At 44.2% G+C, this 11242-nt stretch overlaps 1 pseudogene; it reads right to left on the reverse strand.

Annotated features, from left to right (window-relative positions):
• Positions 1-10523: 10523 nt before the first annotated feature.
• LOC126261189 (5S ribosomal RNA) lies at positions 10524-10641 on the reverse strand (annotated as a pseudogene).
• Positions 10642-11242: the final 601 nt, after the last annotated feature.

Consider the following 11242-nt stretch of genomic DNA (forward strand, 5'->3'; position numbering starts at 1 on the left):
CGGCAAATGAGAGCAAGGCTTAGCACGTCCAATCGCTAGCTATGTTGTCCGTACAACTGGGGCTGAGGTCTCCTCAGTCTCTCGAGACCTGCCTTGTGGTGGCGCTAGGTTTGCGATCCCACAGTGGCGACACGCGGGTCCGACATGTACTACAGGACCGCGGCCGATTTAAGTTACCAACTAGTAAGTGTGGTGTCTAGCGGTGACACCACAGAACCCATCGTTCTACCATTCCTAGACCGGCAAGGGAACTTGCTGTTCCAACAGGACAATGCACGTCCGCATGTATCCCGTGCCACCCAACGTGCTCTAGAAGGTGTAAGTCAACTACCCTGGCCAGCAAGATCTCCGGATCTGTCCCCCATTGAGCATGTTTGGGACTGGATGAAGCGTCGTCTCACGCGGTCTGCACGTCCAGCACGAACGCTGGTCCAACTGAGGCGCCAGGTGGAAATGGCATGGCAAGCCGTTCCACAGTACTACATCCAGCATCTCTACGATCGTCTCCATGGGAGAATAGCAGCCTGCATTGCTGCGAAAGGTGGATATACACTGTACTAGTGCCGACATTGTGCATGCTCTGTTGCCTGTGTCTATGTGCCTGTGGTTCTGTCAGTGTGATCATGTGATGTATCTGACCCCAGGAATGTGTCAATAAAGTTTCCCCTTCCTGGGACAATGAATTCACGGTGTTCTTATTTCAATTTCCAGGAGTGTATATTCCGCAAACAACCCAGTTCACTACGTCCGTCAACGAGGTCTACAAGACAACAGACACTCACACTGTGTTTCTTGACTTCCGGAAGATTTTTGATTCAAATCTAATCTATCAGCTAGTGAAAAAAAACGTAATTATTGAATACTAGAGAACCTTTGTGACTGGAATGAAGAGATCCTACCAAATAGCACGTCTTTCTAAAAGGACATTAAATCTTCGAATTGAAAAGTAGCTTCGAGGAAACCCCAAATGATTATTAAAGGATTATTATTGTTCACAACATACAGTCGGACACTAAAGTCTACATACACCCCGATCTTGTAGCATGTTGCGTTCAACCTGGATGCACAGAGGTAGACGTGCAACTCTGTGCCTGTGTCAACGTCCACTGCAACATAAACCAAGGTCTTCATACCGGTATCGTGCACTGCAAGCGTGACAGATGCCACAGTGTTTGTTTACTGTGGTACAGAAGTCGAAATACACTTCGAGTCCGTCGTTAGTTGCAAGAGAGATGTTGCAGTGAACACTAATGCAAGTGGTGTGGTTTGTTGATATAACAGACGTGTTTTGCAATACATAATTCGATCGCGTAACATGGATTCAAAAAGAACCGAAATACCAGTAGAGGAAAAATATTACTGAGCTCAGTAAAAAGGGCTTTTCACTGCGGAAAATCGGGAAAATTGTTGGGAGGAGCAATGAAAGTGTCCAAACCGTAATAATAATTTACAGGGATCGAGGAAGTGTAGGAAAAAAAGCTATATGTGGACGACCACCAAAATTATCTAACAGGGAGCGCCGACACATCATTAGAAAAGTGAATGCGGATCCCAGAATTACAGCTACGGAGTTGGCATTAGATGTCGCAAATACTAGTGGAAATAATGTTCATCCCGTAACAGTACGAAGACTACTGCACAATCATGGACTTGAAAATAGAACAACAAGGAAGAAACCGTTCATAAGCAGGGTAAATGAACAGAAGGGCGTAGAATTTGCAACTCTGCACTGAAATGCAGATTCCATATTTTGGAATACAGTAATTTTCACGGATGAGAGTAAGTTTAACGTCTTCCAGTGTGGTGGACAGGATAAGGTGTGGCGAAAAAGGAATGAAAGTCGGAAGAAGAGAAATCTTGTCCCATCAGTGAAGTTTGGTGGTGGAAATATTCTTTTGTGTGGTTGTATGTCTGGAGCTGGAGTTTGGAATTTAGTATTTATTGAAGGTATTATGGATAAATGGAAGTATCTCACCATAAAATCTGAAGAAATCTGCGGAGAAAATGGGACTAAGAACAGACTAGGCGTTTCTGCAAGACAATGACCCCAAGACAACGACCCCAAGCATACGGTCATTGTCGTAAGAGAATGGCTACTTTACAGAGTACCAGAACAGTTGCATTCGCCTCCCCAGTCACCATCAGTAAACCAAATAAACATCTTTGGACAGAACTAAAGCATAGGATAAGAAAATACATCAAAAGCAAACATGATTTAAAAGCAGCCTTAGTGAAAGAGTGGAATAACTTTACTCCTGCGTACAGAAAAAAATTGCTGGAATCTATGCCTCGACGTTTGGAATCTGTGGTCGAAGCAGAAGGTGGCAAAACAAAACATTCAACACGGCCTGAAAGTGAAGAACATCACGGTGTATGTTTACTTTTGTGCCTGACCGCTGTTTCATTTCCATGCTCAAGATGTCAGTATATGGAATGATTGTTAATCATGCAATGTATATGTTGTTTTTCAGTTCCCAACATGTCTGTTTATGTCACAGAAAGTGAATACATAATATTTTATTGACTGATTTTGACTTCAAGTGTTACTTTTAGGCTGTATGTAGACTTCAGTGTCCGACTGTATGTAAATGGCCTAGCAGATAACGTCGGAAGCTTCATAATCAAGAGCAGTCACATCCATTAAATGCGTCTGAGTATGCGTACACGACAGTCAGGGATGGCCTAATGAAGCTAACGGTAGGGAAGACAGATTCCAGAGAGTCTTTAAGAAATATAACACATCCACGAAGATGGTATCTTCAAAACTCTCCTCGAAATGACACTTTAGTATTGCTCGTCGGTCTGGGATTGATAGATGTGGAGAAGATACCAAGGAAAGTTGCTCGTTTCCCCTGGGTTCGTTTAGTAACCGCGAACACATCATGGAATACTCGTCCAGCTGTAGTGGGAGACGCCGGCCCCTGGTGGCCGAGCGGTTCTAGGCGCTTAAGTCTGGAACCGCGCGACCGCTACGGCTGCAGGTTCGAATCCTGCCTCGGGCATGGATGTGTGTGATGTCCTTAGGTTAGTTAGGTTTAAGTAGTTCTAAGTTCTAGGGGACTGATGACCTGAGATGTTAAGTCCCATAGTGCTCAGAGCCATTTGAATTTTTTTGTAGTGGGAGACGTTGCAGGACATGCGTCGTGCATCGTGTTGTGGTGTACTGTTAAAATTCCGAGAGCATGCGTCACTAGAACGATTAACTAATACATTGCTTCATCTTACGTATATCTAACAAAACGAGGAGGATGATAAAATTCGAGATATTCGAGCTCACATGGAAGCTTACCAACAACCTCTCTTCTTGTACATTATTCACGACTGGAACGGAAAAGGGGGTAAGGAACAGTGGTAGACAAAGCCTCATCCGTACGTATAGTTTTTATGTGTCGAGAGACAGCCTTGGGGGCGAATTCCGGGTGGTGTGGATAGGGCATTCACCGTTGGCTCACACTTACTAGGACGACAATACCATTTGTGGCACTATTTATCATTAGCAATTGTCCCGTAGGACACCCAACTCCATTTACACAATAAGGATATGTATGGGAAGCACTTGAATTGAAGGAAAAGTTTTATGTAATATTTATGGACTTCACAATAGCCTTTGACTTTATAAACAGAAAAGTAGTGACAGAAAAGCTAAAGGAAACTCTAAGTGAAAACAACATATCCATCATAGGGGCAATTCTGTGATGGAAAAAATAAGGATCTCAGATAACCCCTCCCCATTAGGAACAATAAACGGTGTGGAAGATTGGTGTGTCCAATATGTCTTCGAAATAAATGTGGAAAAAACAGAAATCATGGTTTTAAGATATAGAGGAAGACTACTTGCGTCGCCTGAGGTCATCATATGAGAGAGAAAGCTGAAAATTGCACGATACTTCAAATATCTAGGGGTCGCGATACAAACAAGTGCAAAATGTTTCACAAACAAATAACAAAGCAATGCATGCAATATTGGCTACCGCTAGATCCCTCGACCTAGAGACAGTAATGGTACTACTCAGAGTCAAAATCTCGTCAATACTGATTTACGGCCTAGAAATCATCGGACCACATCTCACAGTGAAAAATCCAACGACACTAGAAATTGTAAAGGCGACCTATATAAAGACAGCGATCGGAGGGTGCAAAACAACGCTGTCCAGACTCGTATACCTGCTGGCGTGGGAATCCTTCCTCATTGGAGACCTACGGACAAACCTGATGTTCGACAACACCAGCGCTTCGGAATGTCTATTAAAACATTGAAGGAAACGGAGAAATACCTCCAGAATTCTACAGCACAGGCGCCATGACTGATCGAACATGGACAAAGGAAAACTGCCAAAATGACAGTCAATGGTTTCCTTTGCAGAAACACACTATATCATGAACCAAACACAATGTTTGAGTGTAAACTATGGCATAAAATATGCAATCGTCAGCATATAGATCTCTATACCAAAAAGGCATGTTCGATAATTGACTATGCAAGCCACAGTATGTAACATTTCTAGTTTCCTGTATTATTATAATTGTACTTTGGGTATTTGGTGGCTATTGTATGGTTATTTGGCTGTAGTAAACCTATTATTATTATTATTAATAAGGTTACCTCAGTTGGCAAGACAACTGCCCAAGATAGGTAAGGTTCCTGGTTCGAGTTCCGATTCGGTAGGCACATTTAATTTGCCAGGGAGTTAGAAAATTGTGCACGCTCTATTGCAGGGTGAAAGATTCATTTCGTAAACAATCTCCCAAGCTGTGGAAAAGCTATTATTCTACTATTTCAGCCATACGAACCGAAGAGGTTCTATAAAGGAGAGAGATACCAGCAGAAAACAAGTCATGAGTCGCTTCTGGTCTAGTCAGGTCGTAAGAGCATTGCCGACAAAACAAATGGTTACGAGTTCGTGTCCCAGCCCAGCGCACTCTTTTTCTCTGCCGGGAAGTTTGAAAAAGACGTGCAGTCCGCAGCAGAATGATAAATTCTCTATGGAAACTATAAGGACAATGAATATATTTATACTCCAGATTCTGCAGACATTACGAAGTCATTCATTAAAGCCATGGTGTAGACGGGCCTGTCTTTCTATATCCACTTTCCGTTGTTACTTTCGAAGGTCATATCTTACTTATACTTCTAGTTAAAACTTCATGCCACACTCCAAAAATTAAAATTCATTTGGCCAACCCAAATGTTTCTGTTTCGTCCTGTCAAGTGATAAAAAGCAACAGTAAACACTTTCAGCTGAGGAAATCTTGACAGTCGGAGAGGTCACAACAAGCATATCGATGCAGCCAAATATATTTCAAAGCGAAAAACTCGATATTTTCATAAATAAGGGGTAAGGTACGAAGGTAGATTCAAAAGGGAAAAAGGAAATGATGCCGATCGCCTAGAAGATGCAGCTCAAGGAAGCTATGGACTCCAGGAAAGCTAGACGGGAATTGGCGACATCAGCAAAAGAATTTTACAATACATCCATTCTCCCTCATCCAGCATTTTGGCTGCCGTATTGTACGTGAATATATAACCAATGTAGGCCGTACGGATGTAGTTAGTTTTACGGGACGGCGAAAGAATATGCCAACTCTGTCAAAAATACCGGTCCCCTACGAAGCGGACTAAACCCCACTTACTTCAGTGACGCGGGTAGCAGTCACACAATTCTAAAGGCGCACAAAAGACGAAAGAACTCTCGGTCCGTCAGGCTTTTCACATAACTGCATTCACAAAAGAGTTAGAAAAGTTAAATAAGATATTTATTTCTTAGTTCTCCTAACACTGTCGCAGTCCAAAGAGAGAATGAAGAAAACGTTTGCTCTGTCTTCAACAGCTTCCGTGTGATGTTCCAGTAAATATCGACGAGTAAAAAGTATTATTGTGACAATGTTTCTCGGCATCTTTCTGCAAGGCTGAGGGAAATTTTATTGCGTAACTAAAGTTCTGGCACACTTGCATTTTCTCTGTTGTTCAGAACTGTCTCACTTACGTTGCTCAGAAAAGAGGCTGCTGTTCCGCTGTCACAGTCACTAAATATCGCAAAATTTTAGAAATTTGTGGTAAGGTTCTATGGGACCAAACTGCTGAGGTCATCGGTCCCTAGGCTTACACACTAATTAATGTAACTTAAACTAACTTACGCTAAAGACAACACACGTGCCCCATGACCGAGGGAGGACTCGAAGCTCCGAAGGGAGGGGCCGCGCGAAAGGTAACAAGACGCCTCAGACTGAGTGGCTAACCCGCGCGGCTAGAAGCCGCTAATTTATGAGTTTCTTTCATTCAGTGATGTGACTTAATTCCTGATAATTTCATTTATCATCACCCAAGAAAGATTACGCTTAAACACGTAAATAGAGATCGCTTAATTAAACTCCTCTTTATGAGATGCATAAGCAAATTTATGTAGGTTAAAATTTTATTACTGAAGTTTATTAAAATCATCAGCACCTCGAAATCACTCTTCTTACAATAACAATTATTGTCTTATGGTGCAATACGAACACGGACGTCTCATCTACAAAGGAAGTCGATAATTATTTGCAAAAATTTGTTGTCTAGTTTCTAAATATTTTCCTAAGCTGAATGTACTCAACTTCGTGCCACTACATTAATTAAAATTAAGGCAAATATATTTTTAGCAATCAGTCTTCTGACTGATTTAATGCGACCGTCCACGAATTCCTCTCCTGCGCTAGCCTCCTCATCTCAGTGTGGCAGTTGCATCCTAGATCCTCAATTACACTTCTGGCCATTAAAATTGCTAAACCAAGAAGAATTGCAGATGATAAACGGGTATTTATTGGACAAGTATATTATACTGGAACTGACATGTGATTACATCTTCACGCAATTTGGGTGCATAGATACTGAGAAATCAGTACCCAGAACAACCACTTCTGGCCGTAATAACGGCCTTGATACGCCTGGGCATTGAGTCAAACAGAGCTTGGATGGCGTGTACAGGTACAGCTGCCCATGCAGCTTCAACACGATACCACAGTTCATCAAGAGTACTGACTGGCGTATTGTGACGAGCCAGTTGCTCGGCCACCATTGACCAGACGTTTTCAATTGGTGAGAGATCTGGAGAATGTGCTGGCCAGGACAGCAGTCGAACATTTTCTGTATCCAGAAAGGCCGTACAGGACCTGAACATGCAGTCGTGCATTATCCTGCTGAAATGTAGGGTTTCGCAGGGATCGAATGAAGGGTAGAGCCTGTGGTGTCCCCGCCAGACACCACACTTGCTAGGTGGTAACCTTTAAATCGGCCACGGTCCGTTAGAATACGTCGGACCCGCGTGTCGCCACTATCAGTGATTGCAGACCGAGCGCCGCCACACGGCAGGTCTAGAGAGACTTCCTAGCACTGGTCCAGTTGTACAACCGACTTTGCTAGCGATGGTTCACTGACAAAATACGTTCTCATTTGCCGAGACGATAGTTAGCATAGCCTACAGCTACGTCATTTGCTACGACCTAGCAAGGCGCCATTATCAGTTGCTATTGATATTGTAAAGAATGTACAGACAAGAGCTACGTTCAACATTAATGGATTAAAGTTAAGTATTCCACTATCTGCGTCCGTTTTCCTGGGTTCTGATTTCCTTGTCCTGTTCCAGACCTCACGCCAGCCTGCGTGAGCTAAAACGCGTGCCTTTCGGCTTCCTCCAAAACTCCGTGGGTTGGCTCCTGCCAATCCACAACAGAGCCACGGGTCGTAACACATCTGAAATGTAACGTCTACTGTTCAAAGTGCTGCCAATGCGAACAAGAGGTGACCAAGACGTGTAACCAATGGCACCCCATACCATCACGCCGGGTTATACGCCAGTATGGCGATGACGAATACACGATTCCAATGTGCCTTCACCGCCATGTCACCAAACACGGATGCGACCATCATGATGCTGTAAACAGAACCTGGATTCATCCGAAAAATGACGTTTTGCCATTCGTGCAGCCAGGTCCGTCGTTGAGTACACCATCACAGGCGCTCCTGTCTGTGATGCAGCGTCAAGGGTAACCGCAGCCACGGTCTCGGAGCTGATAGTCCATGGTGCTGCAAACGTCGTCGAACTGTTCGTGCAGATGGTTGTTGTCTTGCAAGCGACCCCATCTGCTGACTCATGGATCGAGACTTGGCTGCACGATCCATTATAGCCATGCGGATAAGATGCCTGTCATCTCGACTGCTAGTGATACGAGGCCGTTGGGAACCAGCACGGCGTTCCGTATTACCCCCCTGAACCCACCGATTCCATATTCTGCTAACAGTCATTGGATCGCGACCAACGCGAGCAGCAATGTCGCGATACGATAAACCGCAATCGCGATAGGCTACAATCCGACCTTTATCAAAGTCGGAAACGTGATGATACGCATCTCCTCCTTACACGAGGCATCACAACAATGTTTCACCAGGCAACGACGGTCAACTGCTGTTTGTATATGAGAAATCGGTTCGAAACTTTCCTCATGTCAGCACGTTGAAGTTGTCACCACCGGCGCCAACGTTGTGTGAATGCTTTGAAAAGCTAATCATTTGTATCTTCTTCCTGTCTGTAGCACGTTATCTGCATGGTGTAGCAATTTTAATGGCCAGTAGTGTATTTGCTGAACATATTCAAATTTCTGTCTTCCCCCACAGTTTTTAACATCTACTGCTGCCTCCTCTTGTACCATGGATGTTATTCCTTGATCCCTTCACACATGTCCTCTCATGCTGTCCCTCCTTCCTGTCAGTGTTTTCCATGCGTTCCTTTCTTCGCCGATTCTGTGGAGAGCCTCCTCTATCTTTATCTTACCAGTCTACCTAGTTTTCAACATTTTTCTGTAGTACCACATCTCCATTGCTTCTATTCTCTTCTGTTCCGGTTTTCCTCTGTACATTTTAAATGCTATAGATTGCAAACGTAGATTCTCACAAATTTCTCACTAACGTCCACGTGTGGTTCCAGTCGATTTGTTTTGGCCAGAAGTGCCCACTTTATCAAGTGTGATTTTTATGTCTTTTTTTTCTGTAACTGTTGGCAGTTATTTTTGCCTCCTATGATGGCTGTTCGGGAATTATGGTCCGATTTCACCACAGTGAAAGTACGATGTAGCTTTGCAAAGATGTGTTGGGCAGTGTCTCTAGTACGCGCGACGATGGCGTCACGTCGCTCTTCTCAGGTCTGAGCGCACAGTGAGCACACGAAGGTGCCTAGAAAATAGTGTCTCCCGGCAAGTATGAGGGCCTGGTTAGAGGTTTCTCCTAACGTCATGCAGCCCACATAACATAACTCTCATGCGTTTCCTTTCTCACGACAATTTTCGGCCGCATTCGGCAGAGGCAATAAAGATGATCCAGCAGTGTGTTAGAGAGAAGTGTTGTATCACCCACAATACAGCCCGTAATTTCCCCCCCCCCCCTCCCTTTCCCCTTGAGTTTCATCTGTGCTCACCAAATGAACAGCTGGCTATGATGTCAACATTGACACACAGACAGCGAGCTGTAGACGAGCGCACAAAATTGCTGGAAGCAGAGGCGGCTGGTTTCTATGATCAGAGTACCGTAAAGTTGATACAGCTCTTCGACAAATGTCCAAGTCGGAGCGGCCTCTACGTTGAGAAGTAGCTGTAGGCTGTACCTAATTATTCCAAATAAAACACTTTTGAATGTCCATTTCCATTTCGCAACCGATCAGACCTTACTTTCTGAACAGGCCTCTTACGTAGCAGAATTCTTTAACTCTCTACTTCGTCGTCAGCAATTCTGATGTTGAGTTTAGTGCTAATATCATTTGTGCTACTAGTCATTACTTTCGTGTTTATTTGATTTACTCAACTCTCTCCGTCGTCAGGCCACGAGTGGCCTACCAGGACCATCCGACCGCCGTGTCATCCACAGTGGAGGAAGCGGACAGGAGGGCGTGTGGTCAGCACACCGCTCTCCCGGTCGTTATTGTGGTGTCACCGCCAGACACCACACTTGCTAGGTGGTAGCTTAAATCGGCCGCGGTCCATTAGTACATGTCGGACCCGCGTGTCGCCACTGTCAGGATCGCAGACCGAGCGCCACCACAAGGCAGGTCTCGAGAGACGTACTAGCACTCGCCCCAGTTGTACGACGACATTGCTAGCGACTACACTGATCGAAGCCTTTCTCTCATTTGCCGAAAGAGAGTTAGAATAGCCTTCAGCTAAGTTAATGGCTACGACCTAGCAAGGCGCCATTTGTACCATTGCATGTATCTCAAGATAGTCTCACTTGTATCATCAAGAATGCTGTATACCAAAGGACGATATAAAAGTTAAGAGTTCTAGTAGCTACGTTCTTTTCTTTATCACATTCATTACGAATCCTGTTCCAGACTTCGCGCCAGTCGGCGTGTGTGTACGTGTGCCCTTTCGGCTACCCGTCTCTGTGGACTGGCTGCCTTGACAGTCCACTACAGTTATGATGGTATTCTTGACCGAAGACGCTACTAGTCTGTCGAGTAGCTCTTCAATTGGCATCACGAGGCTGAGTGCACCCCGAAAAATGGCAACAGCGCATGGCGGCCTGGATGGTCACCCATCCAAGTGCCGACCACGCCCGACAGCGCTTAACTTCGGTGATCTCATGGGAACCGGTGTATCCACTGCGGCAAGTCCGTTGCCTTCTTTGATTTATCCTCAGTCCATATTTATACCCATTAGACTGTTCCTTCCATCCAGTAGGTCCTGTACTAACTCTTCACATTCACTGAGGATACCCCTTCAATCCAAATTTTAATCGGACGCCTGTACTTTTATTCTTGTCATAGCGTTTTCGATGTATGGATTGAATAATAGGGTTGAAATACACCATTCCTGGCTTACAAACTTTGTAGTCCGAGCACTTCGCTGATGGCCTTCCCATCTCATTGGTACCTCTTGGTTCTGGTGTGTATTGTATATTACCCGTCTTTCCCTAAAGCCTACTTCTACTTTTCTCAGAATTTGGAACGTCTTACACGTTTTACATTGTAGAGTGATTTTTCTAGGTCGACAAAAACTGTGAACGTGTCTTGATTGTATTTAAGTCTTGCTTCTGTTATCAAGCGCGTCAGAATTGCCTCTGTGCTGCTTTTACCTTTTCTAAAGATTTTTTGTTTAGAGAAGATTTCATATGGTATATAAATAACGAAAGTTTCACGTAATTTTGATGTTTCAGGTTGAGGTGTGGAGGATTGTAAAATATCTGCCTCCATTTTATGTTTTGCAAGTACTTTTTGCAAAT

Source organism: Schistocerca nitens, chromosome 5, assembly GCF_023898315.1.
Source record: "Schistocerca nitens isolate TAMUIC-IGC-003100 chromosome 5, iqSchNite1.1, whole genome shotgun sequence".
Classification (NCBI taxonomy): Eukaryota; Metazoa; Arthropoda; class Insecta; order Orthoptera; family Acrididae; genus Schistocerca; species Schistocerca nitens.